The sequence below is a fragment of the Euphorbia lathyris genome, chromosome 1, assembly GCF_963576675.1.
Source record: "Euphorbia lathyris chromosome 1, ddEupLath1.1, whole genome shotgun sequence".
NCBI lineage: Eukaryota > Viridiplantae > Streptophyta > Magnoliopsida > Malpighiales > Euphorbiaceae > Euphorbia > Euphorbia lathyris.
The window spans coordinates 29,356,345-29,371,145 of NC_088910.1; the positions used below are offsets into that span (position 1 = coordinate 29,356,345).

The 14,801-nt window shown below is 34.8% G+C and overlaps 2 pseudogenes; one reads left to right on the plus strand and one right to left on the minus strand.

Annotated features, from left to right (window-relative positions):
- Positions 1-7,509: 7,509 nt before the first annotated feature.
- On the minus strand, positions 7,510-8,243 carry LOC136217474 (F-box protein At4g12382-like; annotated as a pseudogene).
- A 2,747-nt stretch (positions 8,244-10,990) lies between these two features.
- On the plus strand, positions 10,991-13,336 carry LOC136217483 (uncharacterized; annotated as a pseudogene).
- Positions 13,337-14,801: the final 1,465 nt, after the last annotated feature.

The following is a 14,801-nucleotide window of genomic DNA, read 5'->3' on the forward strand; positions in this document are numbered from 1 at the left end:
TCAAGCGAATCCTCAACCCTCGAATCAGTAACCGCTTCAGAGGGCGGTACCTCTTGCTCAGGCTGAGAAAGGTCTTGTGGTGCCTCTTTTTCCGCATTCTGAGTAGGGATCTCGCAGCTAATTGGAGAGTTCTGAAAACTCTGCCAATCTAAGAAGAGTACCTCATCCATATCAGCATCCTCGGCTTCCAGCTTGTCCCACTTCTCAGTTAGATCCTTTTCGGGGATGGGAACCTTGGGGCGGCTAAGTACTCGATCTGGATGCCCATGCTCATAAGCGGCATGAATTCGCTCCCCATACCAATAGATGCGAGCACCATCTTCGGCTAGAATCTTCTCAGCTTTCTTCTTTTGCATCTCTAGAGCCTCCTTGGATGAATTTAGATCATCAAGGACCTTTTGCAGCTCGTCGGACTTAGCCTGGAGGGATCTGAGAGCTTCCTCCTTCTCGCTCATAACCTTCTGACAAGCGCCTTCAAGAGCCTTTACCTTCCCTTGGACATCATCATAAAGCGACTTCTGAGTCGCCAATTCAGTACCAAGGTTCTCCAACTCTTTGGCTCGTTCAGCATCCCTTTGGAGAGCGCCCTCCGCGAAATTGATAATCTGCATATAAGACGACTCGTGAATAAAAAGGGCGAATAGAAACATGCGATTACTATAGACACAAGATCCTTGAAAGGGAATGACAAGCCTCTACCCCCAAAACAACAATATACCTCTATGGCACGCTTCTCAATCCCCTCCATTGCAGTAGGAAGCGGTACTTGTTCTCGCACACGGGAAGCAGAGGGGAGCCGCCCAAGGACATTGCATATGGAAGAGATAATGTCCTTACAAGAAAAGCTCACGGCCATACCAAAGGTCCTAGTCCACCACCCGCTGATGTCGGGAATCGGCTGCGAATGCATAAGGAGAAAGATCAGGAGAACAGCAGATAACTCATGAGGAAAAGTTAACAACATAAAAAAAGGGGGGAATGGATTGAGATACCTCGTGAATTGGAGTACTGCTCTTTCCTTGGGATGGGGCGGATACGGGTGTGCCGCCAACAGTGAGGGACACATAGGTGTTTTTCTTTCTGGGACGAGAAGACTCTATATCCGCATTATGCTTCCGCTTCCTAGTTAAGGGAAGGTCCTCGGAAGCAGAAGCTGGACCTTGTGAAACGGAGGCCCTTACGGGAGAAGCCGCCTCAATAGAAGTAATCGCCCCTCCAGGAGAATTCGCCCCTGCAACGGAAGTGGTCCCCGCCATCCGCCTCTTCCTTCTCGCTAGGGCTTTCGCCTCCCGATCTGCAGCGAGTTGAGATAAAGGATCACCCCTGCAAAGGGTTAAAAGAAATCATCAACTTGGAAATAAAAAAATACCTTGAACAAAAACGCGATAAGGGATATAGACAACGCGATCTCCCTCGCGGTAGGCAATCGCTACTCGGCTCCTTAGCATATGGAAGGCCTGATCATATGTCCATACGAAAGGAGGCGTACTCTTCAAGAACTTTATAACAGCGGATTCTTCCTCACTGGGGTAACCGAAGTTCAAACTCTTTACATTGGGCCGGCCCCAGCAGCGAAGGAAGTTTGGATTCCCTTCATTAAACTTGATAAAGAAGTAAGATCGGTCCCACTCGCGGATCTTGTTCAGCTTCTCGTCGAAACCATAGTAACCGCTCTGACGGATGAAAGTGAAATACCCCGCCGAACTTTTGAAATGATGAAGCTTGGAGAAAATTTTGAGCGAGAAGGGAACCTCCAGACAATCCGCCAGAAATTTGTCCAGAGTTAAGTCGGCCCATCCGTTGGGATGCAATTGACCAGGTGCGATTCCGTAACCGCCAAGGACGGAGGCAATCTCATCCGCCAGCGAATACGTGAAACTGCAGATAATCTGGGCAACGAAAATGGTGAAATACCCCTTTGGGTAGTCGCCCAGTCCTCTATCCTCCCCGGGAATAAGGGCTTCGAGACCTTGAAGCCAAGAATACTGCTCCCGCAAGTCATCAATTGTCTCCTGACAAACTAGGCTTCCTGATCTGTCCTTCTTCGGTAGCAAACGAGGGGTTGGGACAGGTGGTGGAATCAACTTTTTAGGGTCAAAACCTAAACCCTCATCGGATGTATTCGCTAGGTGGAGGAAGTCGGCGGGATGAGAATCAGACCCAGGAGAGCTGGTTGAAGCTTCATCAACCATCTCATCGACCTCATGAGATACCTCGCGGACGTAATTTTCGTCGAACGGTGCGAAGTCGAGGTCAGGGTTCGACATATTGATGAAGAAAAATGAACAGAAGTAAAGAGTCGAGCGAGGTACAAGTTGTGGAAAGGAAAACTTACATATGAAAGACTACACAGAGAAGAATGAACGCGAAGAGGTTGATGCCGGAAAAGAAACGACGATGCCGGAAAAGAAACGATGGACAAGGAAATTCACAATTTTTGAATTTTGAATATCCAGACAAAAACGAAGAGTCCCCTATAAAAAGACCCTAAAGGGCTCTTGCCAAACTAAGGGGGAGGCATGTGATGACCCGCGAAGCCAAACCGGGCCGAATTCATTACACGGGCCCAGCCCATACTTAGACCCATGGTCTAGGATCGGATGGGACCCGAATAGAGCCCGAATAGAGGAAGCGGGTGAAGTAAGTAACTGCCCCGAATTCCTAAATGGAGCATCAAAACTCCCACTCAGAACAAACGATACCACGTTTGTTGCCACGAAAGCCACGAAAGGGACATGGCCTAAAAAGGAGTAACCGCCCTCGGAACGTGGCCTGGAAGGAGTAACCGCCCTCGGCGGTTACTTAAGAACACTTATAAAAAGCCATAAGGCCAAAAGGGAGAGGTACGTTCACATTTTTCCCCGTAATGCTATTATTACCAACCTTCATACAAAGAACTGACTAGATCGTCGGAGAGTTTTCCCGGAGATCCCGTCTCCGATTCTGTTTTGCAGGTAACTCCGGCGGAGATCATCAAATCGGATTCAGCAAGTTATCACATGGAAAATCCATGAATCATCCATTAACTGTATAGAAGTAGATGGCCCCATGTATAACCAATTGCCTAGGATGAATTTTTCCAGCAAAACTTTAGTGATTTTGAAAATTTCTGGAACTTTTTTCATTGACTTTACCTAGGCATGTATGGTTTCCAAATCTTAAAGTCCTTGTGGTTGAATATTCAGTATTTGTGGATGATGTTGAAGCATAAAAACTCTTCTCTAGTTGTCATGTCCTTGAAGAGTTAACCATTACAGGAGTGAAGAGGTGCATGAAGAATATAAATATTCATATTCCTTCACTGAAAAGGTTGACCATTACAACTAGATATTTAGATAGTATCCATACTAAAATAAATACACCGTGCCTGAAGTATCTTGAAATATTTTGAGGAAAGCTGTCCACTAAGTAGATATTTTACATCAATCCTGATCCATCCATAACTTGAATGGCTTGATATTTCCCTATTGAATGCAATCTCTCAAGTTAAAAATTTAACTCTAAAATCAAGTGATAAGGGATGTTTGGAAATAAATTTGATTATATTGGTTTTTTTTCTATCCAATGTATAATGTTGGATTATATTTGTCAATTTATAGAGTCTCCTAAAAATTATTTCGGCTTCAACCTTGCATGTTTTTAAGAAACTAAAAACATTGAAGGTTCTTGTTGGACGAGGATCAACAACTAATTGGGAAGTGTTGACTTACTTGCTCAACTCCTCACTCAATCTACAAGTTCTTATCTTTCCTCATGTAAGTTTGCTTTGACATTTGTAATCTCATTGAGTTTGTATAAATAAATCAAGTTTAATTATTGTGTTGTACTGCTTTGCTTAGGGACTTGTGACTCTTACCTTATACCAAGGATTCAACCGCTTCAATTGGCAAAAGCTAAAATCAGTACCTGAATGTTTGAGCAAGCATCTTACGATAATTGAAATATTTGAATTTGTAGGTTTGTCAGATGAGCTACAAATGGTGAACTATTGTCAACCCCGACCCTAAACGACATCGGGTATAAAAGGAAGGTCAGATAACGAACATATGAGTCTAAAGTCGAACCTAATTTTTCAATATATATATATATATTAATCAATACTATACACTACACTAATAAATTATAACCTAATAGTCTAATAAAATCTTAACGAATATTTAATTTAACTGTCCAATTCAAAATATTACAGCCTACCCGAATCTTCTCAAATATAAAGGAAACATAAGAGTTTGTTTACTTAATCAGCTTGGACTTGATAATATATTTATTATCAAGCTTCCTATGTATCTCATTAAGTTACAATTTGGGAATCAAAGCCACGTAGTTCTAACTAGTCACAAATAAATCTAGTTTTTAGCTCGGTTGTTCTCAGCATAACTTAAATAATTAAACCAAATAATCAAATAATACTATAATCAACAAACCAACAACACTTCAAAATTTATAGAAATCAATCTACTTATAAACTAACCACTAATTGATAATTACTTACAAATCTATTTGACAGTAGTTAAAAAATTATTTGTTAACTTGAGAGTTTAAAGAGTGGAGTTTTATTCTAAAAAAAGACAAAAGACCCACTTTATCACTTTAATCAATTATCATTCATGTCTTTATTAAACTAATCAACCACAATTTATGAACTCATGAACCATAATTTAACAAAATCAAATTGATATATCCATTTTTCTGGCAGTTGATTACTAATTCCAATGGCTGAGAATTTCATGATAGATAACTAAGTAAAACAGCCTAATCTGAATTAGCCACGTTCAACCTGAACTTAATTAGAATTGTTTGAGACAAAAATGTAAGCAAAGATCATGGAGTTATGAAATTAATCAATTACTATCAACCAGACTAGACTTATTAAAAATCACTAATCTCATAGAAATATAATAAGATAATCACGTATCTATGAGCAATACCTTGTTGCTTCTAACTGTCAATTCATTCTTTATTTACTGCCACAATCCACAATGTAAATCAGTAAATGCACAAGCAAATTACAGGAATTCACTCACAAATCTTATCAAATAATTGTTCAGCATATATTTCCTGAATCTATACTTCAATGACACATTCTCCTTTCTCCTTATTAATTATTAATTGGATGACTCTCCTTTCTCCTTTTTAACCTTACACATATATAGGTATATTTTGGTAACACTAAAATTCCTTTTAGATAAAGGTCAAAATCTCTGAAACAATGAACACATAACACAGTTCCTCAAATTCCTATAAACTTGAAAAACTTGCTGAATCACCCGTATAAAATATGCTCAAATCCCAACTACGAGCTAAGATGACTCGAATCCCCGAGAACTTCTAAAAACTGGTTAAATAAAATTACATGAATCAAATCTATCATTGATAACCATATAACTCGATTTAATCATGAAGAATGACTATTCAAATCTCTAAAACTTCCAAAAACAAACTGAATCATATGGAAAATATGCTCAATTTCCTACGATAAGCTAAAATTATTCAAATCCCTCAAATCTTCCAGATATTTGCTAAATCGCATATACTAACTCCAAAAAAAACTACAACATAGGAGGTTTCAAGAAAAACCACATCAAATACGTTACCTGCATGTTGAAATCTGAGAGAAGAAAACATGTCTTATGGAACAGATCAGTAACCGATCTCCCATGGCAGGGGACAAAATACCCCAGACAACCCAAACTACGAGGAACCAACACTAACCTCTTCGTATCCTCCTAGTGCAAATGAGTGAAACTCACCGAAATAGCTCGAAAGCAGAAGGAGACACTCGAAATCACCCAAAACCAGATAGCCCAAGTGAATCGGAGTGATTTTCTCCCAAGACAGGGATGAACGAAATCATCTTCGATTGCCATGGACAGGAGTGGGAGAAGACGAACCAGAGAGTGAGGAGTGAGGAAGCAGTATCGATGAGAGAGAGAGAGAGAGCGAGGTGAGGTGAGGAAGAAGATGTAAATCGATCTTTCTAGAGAGAAGGCTCTGTTTGAGTATAAATCCCTACATTTGATCGTGTTAGACAACTAGAATTAGGAAAAATGTTTATAATTTATTCCCCAATTTACTAAACTATACAGTTAGTTCCCTATAATTCCCCTTTTAATTTATTCTAACCTTTCAATTTAGTCACAATTCTTCAATTTAACCCCGAATCTTCCAATTCAAGTAATTATTCTTTTATTCATTCCCTCATCATTTCATACTTATTTTTATTTTAGGAGTAAATCAAAAATTAAAACGATTAATTGTTCAATATCCAAAGAAAAACTGAAAATTCATCAGTAACTCAAATAATCAATTGGTTTTTAACATGAACCTTTATTATTTATTATTTCGATCATAAAAAAAATCATCGTATATAACCAATCTCAATTCTTGTTAAAATCACATGTAAAAATATAAACTGATTAAACCCAAAGATGTTATTCCGGGTCTAAAGAATTAAAATTCAAATAATAAGTTCAAAATATTATATAATCTAATATCAAATTACATATAAAAAAATTGGGTACGGACGTAACAACTATTTTCTAGAGTATAGAGAAAAAGTATCGGAGAAACTAATAATCCACAGGAAAAGGGAGTGGAAGTGGAAGTAAAAATGAGAGTGGAAATGGTGGTGAAAGGAGCGGCCATGAGAAATTTTCAATCCAATTTCATCTATTGGAGTTGAATAAGTTGTTCGCACGTGTAAAAGAATTCATATCACACTTTGGGATGTTTAACAGATCTAATTTGTATCTTGAAACATAATATCAATTGTGTTATATATATTGAAAACTATTATTCTTGATAAATTAACATATTTATATATGTTCTTTTTCTCTCAATTAATAAATGTTTTTATCAAAGTAGTATATAATTTTTTATTATCACAATACCCTCAAGGGACTCATCTACTGCTTAAAAAATCAATGTGAAGATTTTCCTATTTATTTAGGGATTGCATTGAACACAAATTTTATTATCTCTATCATGCTAACATTAACGTTATCACTTTCTAGTATGATATTTATAAAGATAACTCATCTAGCACAATTATCATTTTATTGTACATATATCATATACAATAATGTGGAACATAAATCATATAACACGACAATCCATATTGATACCCCTAATTAAATCCAAATAATTTTTAGGGAAAGATACAAAAATAAACCTTGTGGTTACACATGTTTTCGATCGGTACCCTTTTGGTTTAAAAATTTACAAACTGGTATATTAGGGTTCATTCCGTTAGCAAAACGGTATCAAAAATAAGTCAAAAGTCAAAGGGAAAAGGGAAAAGGGAAAAGAGTTAATTTTTTCCTTACATTTATTTATTTTATAACTTAACTCCTTTTACTATCTAATTATCACACACAAACCCCAAAATAAAAAATAAAAATCAATTACACCATTTTCTCCATTTCTTTTTAATTTTTCTTCTTCTTTGTCTCACTTCTCTCTCCTCTTTGTTAATTTTTCTCTCTCTAAAATCATACATGTTTGACCTATTCAACTTAAAAAAAATGGATTCTCACTGCAACATGTGTATATAACTAAGATATCTTTGTTACATTCCGACATAAATTTACCATTCCACCAATTTTTCGCAAAAACGTTCTCAGGAGGCACAACAAGAACATTCCAAGTACATTCCACTGGGTCAAAAACACCAAGTCACCCGGTAAGAGTAAGACAGTAGAATAGTCCACTGTAGAAAATAATCTTATTCCAAATATTGCTGACGAAAGGCAAACGATTTTGGTAATTAATATTGACCAACTCAGTTGCCCCGGGATGACAAGTACTGATAGCTAAAATTGTGGGACTTATGTGCTTAACCGTAAAAATGACATAGCTAATTGATTTCAGGGAAGACGAGAAGACTACGATATGGTAAGTCAATTTGAATCTTGGCAGTTTGATCACTTCCTTGGTGAATGGACTAAAGAAGAACACACGATGTGTTCTAGGTTTGTATAACAATAACCAACCATCTTTAGTGTAACAAACTCTTGGTCCGTGCAACTCCGGTAGCTTAAGCGAATAAGTCTTGCGTTGTGCTGGGTCATAAAATTCATACACATTTCCATATTTCGAGATATACATAGTCAAGGTGGTTGGTTTACCACTATGATGGAAACTGCAGCAATGTACCATCTCTTGCGAACAATAGAGGCATGAATATTATCCTCAAGAGTTAAATATCTAAAAACCAACTTGAGAAGTTCCACAGAAAGGTCGGCCCAAGTTCCATAGAGATAGAAAAATTAACAAATAGAAGAGAGAAAGAAAAAAATAAGAAATTAAAGAGAGATGGAGAAGATGATGTAGTTGGTTTTTTTTGGGGGTTGTTTATGATTATTAGATAATAAGAAGAGTTAATTTATAAAATAAATAAATATAAGGATAAAATTAGCTCTTTTTGTTTTGATTTTTGACATTTTTAACACTGTTAGTCTATTTGACATGTGTTTGCTAACAGAATAAACCTGAAGGTACTAGTTTGTAAATTTTTAAACCACAATGGCGCCGATTGAAAACATGTGTAACCACAAAGTTTATTTTTATACTTTTCCCTAATTTTTAATATATATATATACGGTGTATACTATTAAAGATGTATAATGTTATTGTATTAAAAATAATAATAATAGTAGAACTAATCTTATAAATAGGACTATTTTTGTATGATTTTAAGAATTTTAATCGTATAATTTTTTCAATTGAACGAGTGTTAATTTCCATGATAAAAAGTTCAATTGTAATGGAAAAAACATAAGGATAAGTGCTTTAAGTCACAATTTTGTTTTGATATTGTAAGAATTCAAAGGTAAATATTATTTCCAATGCCAACATGACATTAACCAATCATTACAAAATTTGAGTATTTTCATGTCAATTTTAGCTTTAGTAGTTAAACAAGCAATTGACACAATAGGCTTTCTTTCTCAAATTCCGATCGTTCTCCCATGTATTGAACCATTCTACGCAAGACAAAAAAAAACCAAATAACAACAGTTAAACTAAAATTATTTTAAATTTTTTTACCACAAACTTCATTTATTATTTTTCTTTAATAATGCAACGAGTGTAAGAGAAAGAAAAAAGATTTTCTCAAAAAGAATTTAATGTGCTGTTTTTAGCTTTTTACAAGTTACGACGTTTCTCATTATCTTAGACACCTATATGTGGATGAGAAAGAAGAGGAAAACAAAAGGTAAATAGCAAACTTGTATCAATTTTAATGTAATAGCACTTATTAAAAACATATGTATAATAGTTTTGTCAAATAGTCAAAGGACAGTATATCTGCAACTACTCACAATTTTAATCCTGCTAATAGACTTAAACAATATGGTTTTGGTTCAGTTTATAAGGTAAAATCATATGGAAGCATTTCAAGTATTCAATGATACAACTTTCAAATTTAGATTGATTAATCAAGCTGACATAACTGCTTTTAGCGCCAATTAGAAGGTGGACGAGAAATTATTGCAAAAGATTATCACAAAGTTCAGAACTGGGAGTAGAAGAATTTAAAAATGTACTATGATATCTCAAGGCTGAAACAATGGAATCTTGTCAAGCTTAGGATCTTGCAGAATCCTCCAATAACCTAATTGCAAAACATCATTCTTCAATTCAAAACATCAAACAATATTGAAACTAAGGATAATATTTTAGCAAACTGCAAATGCAATGAAACAATAGAATCAAAAGAAATCATCAAAATAAAACCCAAGAACCAGGGACGGATCTACAGTGGGGACAATGGGGGCACTTGCCCCCACTGAGATCTGTAAAAAAAAAATACCATATATATGTTTTTTCTGATTTCAAAGTCTTGCCCTCATTGAAGAACTATGGGAGGAAGAAGATAATAGGGCAGAGTTGTAATTTTTTTTTTATTATTTCCTTTAAACAAAACGACGTCGTTCCGCTTTAAAGCGGAACGACGTTGTTTTGTTTAAAGAAAATAATAAACAAAATGACAACTTTGCCCTCAACTCACACTCCCTAAATCTATCGACATAACATAACCCAAATATCCCCAAATACATCATCTGAACCCCTAACCTTTTCTCAAATACGATTAGGAAAAATTGGTGTTTGCCTGCTTGCTGCTGCTCTGCTCTTCGTCAGTTTCAACTCGACTTGTATCTCGAAGACTCGAACTGAACCGAAAGAAGGTTGTTTGCTGCTCTGCTCTGCTCTTTTTTGAATTTCTTGCTGCTTTTTTTGTCTCGAAAAATTATGTTTTGCAGGGAAAAGTTTGAGTTGTTTGCAGCAGGGAAGAGCAGTTTAATTGAATTTAGCTTCTTGCTTTACTGATTTGAGTTGTTTGCAGAAGGATTTGCGCTTTTTTGTTTGCTCATGTATTTGTAAATTATATAATCTAAAACTATATCATCTAATCTAAGGTTTTAGTTGTGTTCATTATTAGCTTTATTTCCAATTGTGGCCCAATTTGAATGAGCCCGAAATCAATTGTGTAAGAAACCTTATATAAGGTTGGACCAATTTCTATATATGTAAAAGATATATATCCATGTACACAGAGAACTTGTGTTGTTTGATTTGAGGAGTTTGATTTGTTATATAATCTAGAATTAGTTGTTTTTTAATTGTTTTTTCAGCACTTTAGCTTTTCTTTTAGCATTTTATAATCTAAGACTTGAGTTGTGTTTGTAAGTTGTAGTTAATATAGCAATTAATAATTAAATTAACATTAGTTTGTATTCCAATTTACCATTAACAAATAGCCATTAACAATTTACCATTAGCAATTAGTCGTGGACGATTTAGCCTTCCGATTTATCACTTAAGAATTCCAATTTACCAATTTAACTTTAAATTAACATTAGTAACTTAACATTAACTAAATTTGAGGGAATGAATGCATTATATCCTTAACTAAATTTATAAACATATGTTTAAGCTTTGTAAGCTTATCTTGTGCTTAAGTTAAGCTTAACTAACTGATTCTCTAATGCAGATTATGAAAAAATACTTCGCTAGAAAAGAGTCGATCAATGAACAACAAGCAATTGACAAAAATGTTGATGGGAGAGAAGCGAGATGTTCTTCAAAACAACCTCGGATTGAAATTGATTTGAATGATCTTCCTTCTGATCCTGGGTTAAGAAAATTAATTACAGACTATCATCCAAATGATCGAGATAAAGTTTAAAGAGCTTATCTGCAAAAAGGTCCATGTCAACCCCATGAACATGAATTTCCACAAAGAAGAATAGGATAAATATTAAGGCGATTTGTTCCTACTTGGTTTAAGGAGTATAGCACTTGGTTGGAATATAGCATTTCCAAAGATGCAGCTTTTTGTCTGTGTTGTTATCTTTACAAATCATATATTGGTGAGCAAGCAAATAAAGATAGTTTTATTGTTGATGGATTTACAAATTGGAAAAAGAATGAAAGGTTTCAAACTCATGTTGGCGCCCACAATAGTGCTCATAACCAAGCTTGGAAGCAATGTGAATACTTGATGAATCAGAAACAACACATTGAAGTATCTTTTGAGACGCATTCAGTTCAAACTCGGAAGGAATACAGAATGCGTCTAATAGCAACTATTGATTGCATTCGGTTTCTTTTACATCAAGGACTAGCATTTCGAGGAAATGACGAGTCTGATGATTCAAGTAATCAAGAGAATTTTTTGGAACTTCTAAAATTTCTTGCAAATCATAATGAAGACATCAACAAAGTCACTTTAGATAATGCTCCAGGTAACTCTAAACTTGTTTCTCCTGATATTCGAAAGGAAGTTGTGCGTGTTGCTTCTAGTGAAACCACTAAAGTTATCATCAATGATCTTCATAATGAACTGTTTTCTATTTTAATTGATGAATCTCGGGATATATCTGTGAAAGAGCAAATGGCAATTGTATTACGTTATGTGAACCTAAAAGGATGTGTGATTGAGCGTTTTCTTGTTATTGTGCATGTTAGTGATACAACTGCTTTATCACTCAAGTTAGCAATGGAAGGATTATTTTCCAAACATGGTTTAAGTATATCAAGTTTACGTTGGCAAGGTTATGATGGAGCTAGCAATATGAATGGCGAGTTTAATGGCCTAAAAACATTGATCTTGACAGAAAATCCTTCTGCATATTATGTACACTGTTTTGCTCATCAATTGCAGTTAGCTCTAGTTGATGTGGCCAAAAAACATGTTCGTGTTGCTTTGTTGTTTAATGTTGTTTCTAACTTATCAAATACTGTGGGAGCTTCATGCAAGAGAAAAGATCTTCTTCGTGAGAAGCAATACAGTAAAGTCATTGAAGCACTACAAAATGGAGAGATTGAAAGTGGTACAGGATTACATCAAGAAACTTCTCTTCAACGAGCTGGTGATACACAATGGAGTTCACATTATGTTTCATTGGTAAGCCTAATCACCATGTTTCCCTCTATGATTGATGTGCTTGATGTGATTCAGGGAGATGGAAAAAGTTTAGAGCAAAAGGGTCAAGCTTGTGCTTTACTTGCCTTGACACAAACATTTGAGTTTGTTTTCAACTTACATTTGATGAAAAAGATATTGGGATTTACACATGATTTGTCCCAAGCATTACAAAGAAAAGATCAAGATATCATCAACGCAATAAGTTTGGTCCACATTTCCAAACAACTCCTCCAACAAATGAGAGATGATGGATGTGATTCTTTATTGATTCAAGTGGCTTCTTTTTGTGAAAAGAATAACATCAATGTTCCAAATATGGATGATATGTTTGTGGATCAAGGAAGGTCACGGAGAAATACTCATAAAATTACAAATTTGCGTCATTATCAAACTGGTATATTTTATACTGTCATTGATATGCAACTTTTAGAGCTCAATGAGCGCTTCACGGAGAAAAACTCAGAATTACTTTTATGTGTCGCGTGCTTAAATCCTATTGATTCTTTTGTAGCATTTGATAAGCAAAAGCTGACTAGACTCGCCCACTTGTATCCATTTGATTTTTCTACCGTGCAGATTGCTATACTTGAAGATCAATTGGACATTTATATTTTTGATATGAGATCTGACAGACGATTTTCTGAGCTTAAAGGAATTGCAGATCTTGCTAAGAGCTTAGTTAAGACAAAGAAGAGTGTTTTGTATCCTCTTGTTTATTTGCTTGTGAAGTTAGCTTTAATTTTACTGGTTGCAACTGCTTCAGTGGAAAGGGTATTTTCGGCTATGAACTTGGTGAAAACTCCACTACGGAATCGTTTGGGAGATGATTTTTTAAATGATTGTTTAGTTACATATATTGAGAGGGAAGTATTTGATAGTATTGATAATGAAAAAATTATCTAAGGTTTTCAACATATGAAGAAGCGTAGAGGACAATTGTGAGAGATATTACTTTATTATGTAATCTATTTTGATATATGGTAATTGATATTATTTATTTACGTTGTTATTGATTTTTTTACACCGTATATATAGTCTGCCCCCACTGTCTAAAAATTCTGGATCCGTCCCTGCCAAGAACCATATATAAAATAAAAGTTGCAACTTTGTGAATATAAAAAGAAATTAATCAAATTATGGTAAAAAATAAGAGCACAATCAGGATTAAATGATCAAACATATGTATGCACACTATGCAGAATCCATCATCTTCTCTCTTTATATAGATAGTAGCTTTGTTTTTAAAGCAAGTGAAGAAATGAGAAGACATTCAACATAGTGTCATCTAAGTTACAAGACATAAAATCTCATGATATTTATTCTTCCATATTGATTCATTTGTTCGTAACCACCTAAAATTAATCACTACAAAATAATAAATTGAGAATATAAAAGAAAAGCAGTTGATTTAGGATAAATTAATAATAATATTATCCCAAAATGCACTACCTGCTTGTAACATTGCCATGTTCCTTATCGCTACCGGATTTTTCTGGCACGAACGCCGAAAGCTAAATCGGTTAATGGTTTTTCCTAGTTAAAACTATTTTTTAAAGCTGAAACAATCAAAATTAAGGCGTGATTGGACACCGAAATCGAGTAAATTTTAATGGATAAGAAGGTCTGCGAAATAGAGATTTTAGGTTCATTTGTTGGTTATGTGTAGGGAAGAAAAACTTGATTAATAACCCTACCCGCCCAAATATTGGTACTAAAAGGATGTGATTTTTGTGTTAACGTTTGTCTAATCTATTATTATTATATTATTATTTTTTGATATAGGCACATAAACGGAGAAGTTTGATTAATCTTATTTTGACCGATTCCATAGTCCTATGACATAGACGTATGAATTAGGCCATTTATTTATTAATTAATTTATTGCGGCTATCGTCATACCCCCTAAAACATAAACGTATCGAGTGAGCCATTTTTATTTTAATAAAATTTATTTTGACCGATTTTATATCCCTATGCCATAGGCGTATGAATTGGATCGTTTATTTATTAATTAATTTATTGCGGCTATCGTCATACCCCTAAAATATAAACGTATAAAGTGAGCCGTTTTATTTTAATTAAATTTATTTTGACTGATTTTATACCCCTATGACATAGGCGTATGAATTAAATCGTTCGATTATTCATAGAAAGGGTATAGATTAAATCTAACGAAATGAAAGCAAACGTTTTATTAATAAACCAGTTTTTACAAAAAAAAAAAATCAATCTAAACTAAACGAAGTCCAAACAGACCAATTGATGAAATTTTAACGGAGAGGAAATTAATAAAACGATAATTGCAAATTCATATTGAAATATAAGCTTAAGCAAAACTAGTTAATATAAGAATAAACTAATTAATTAG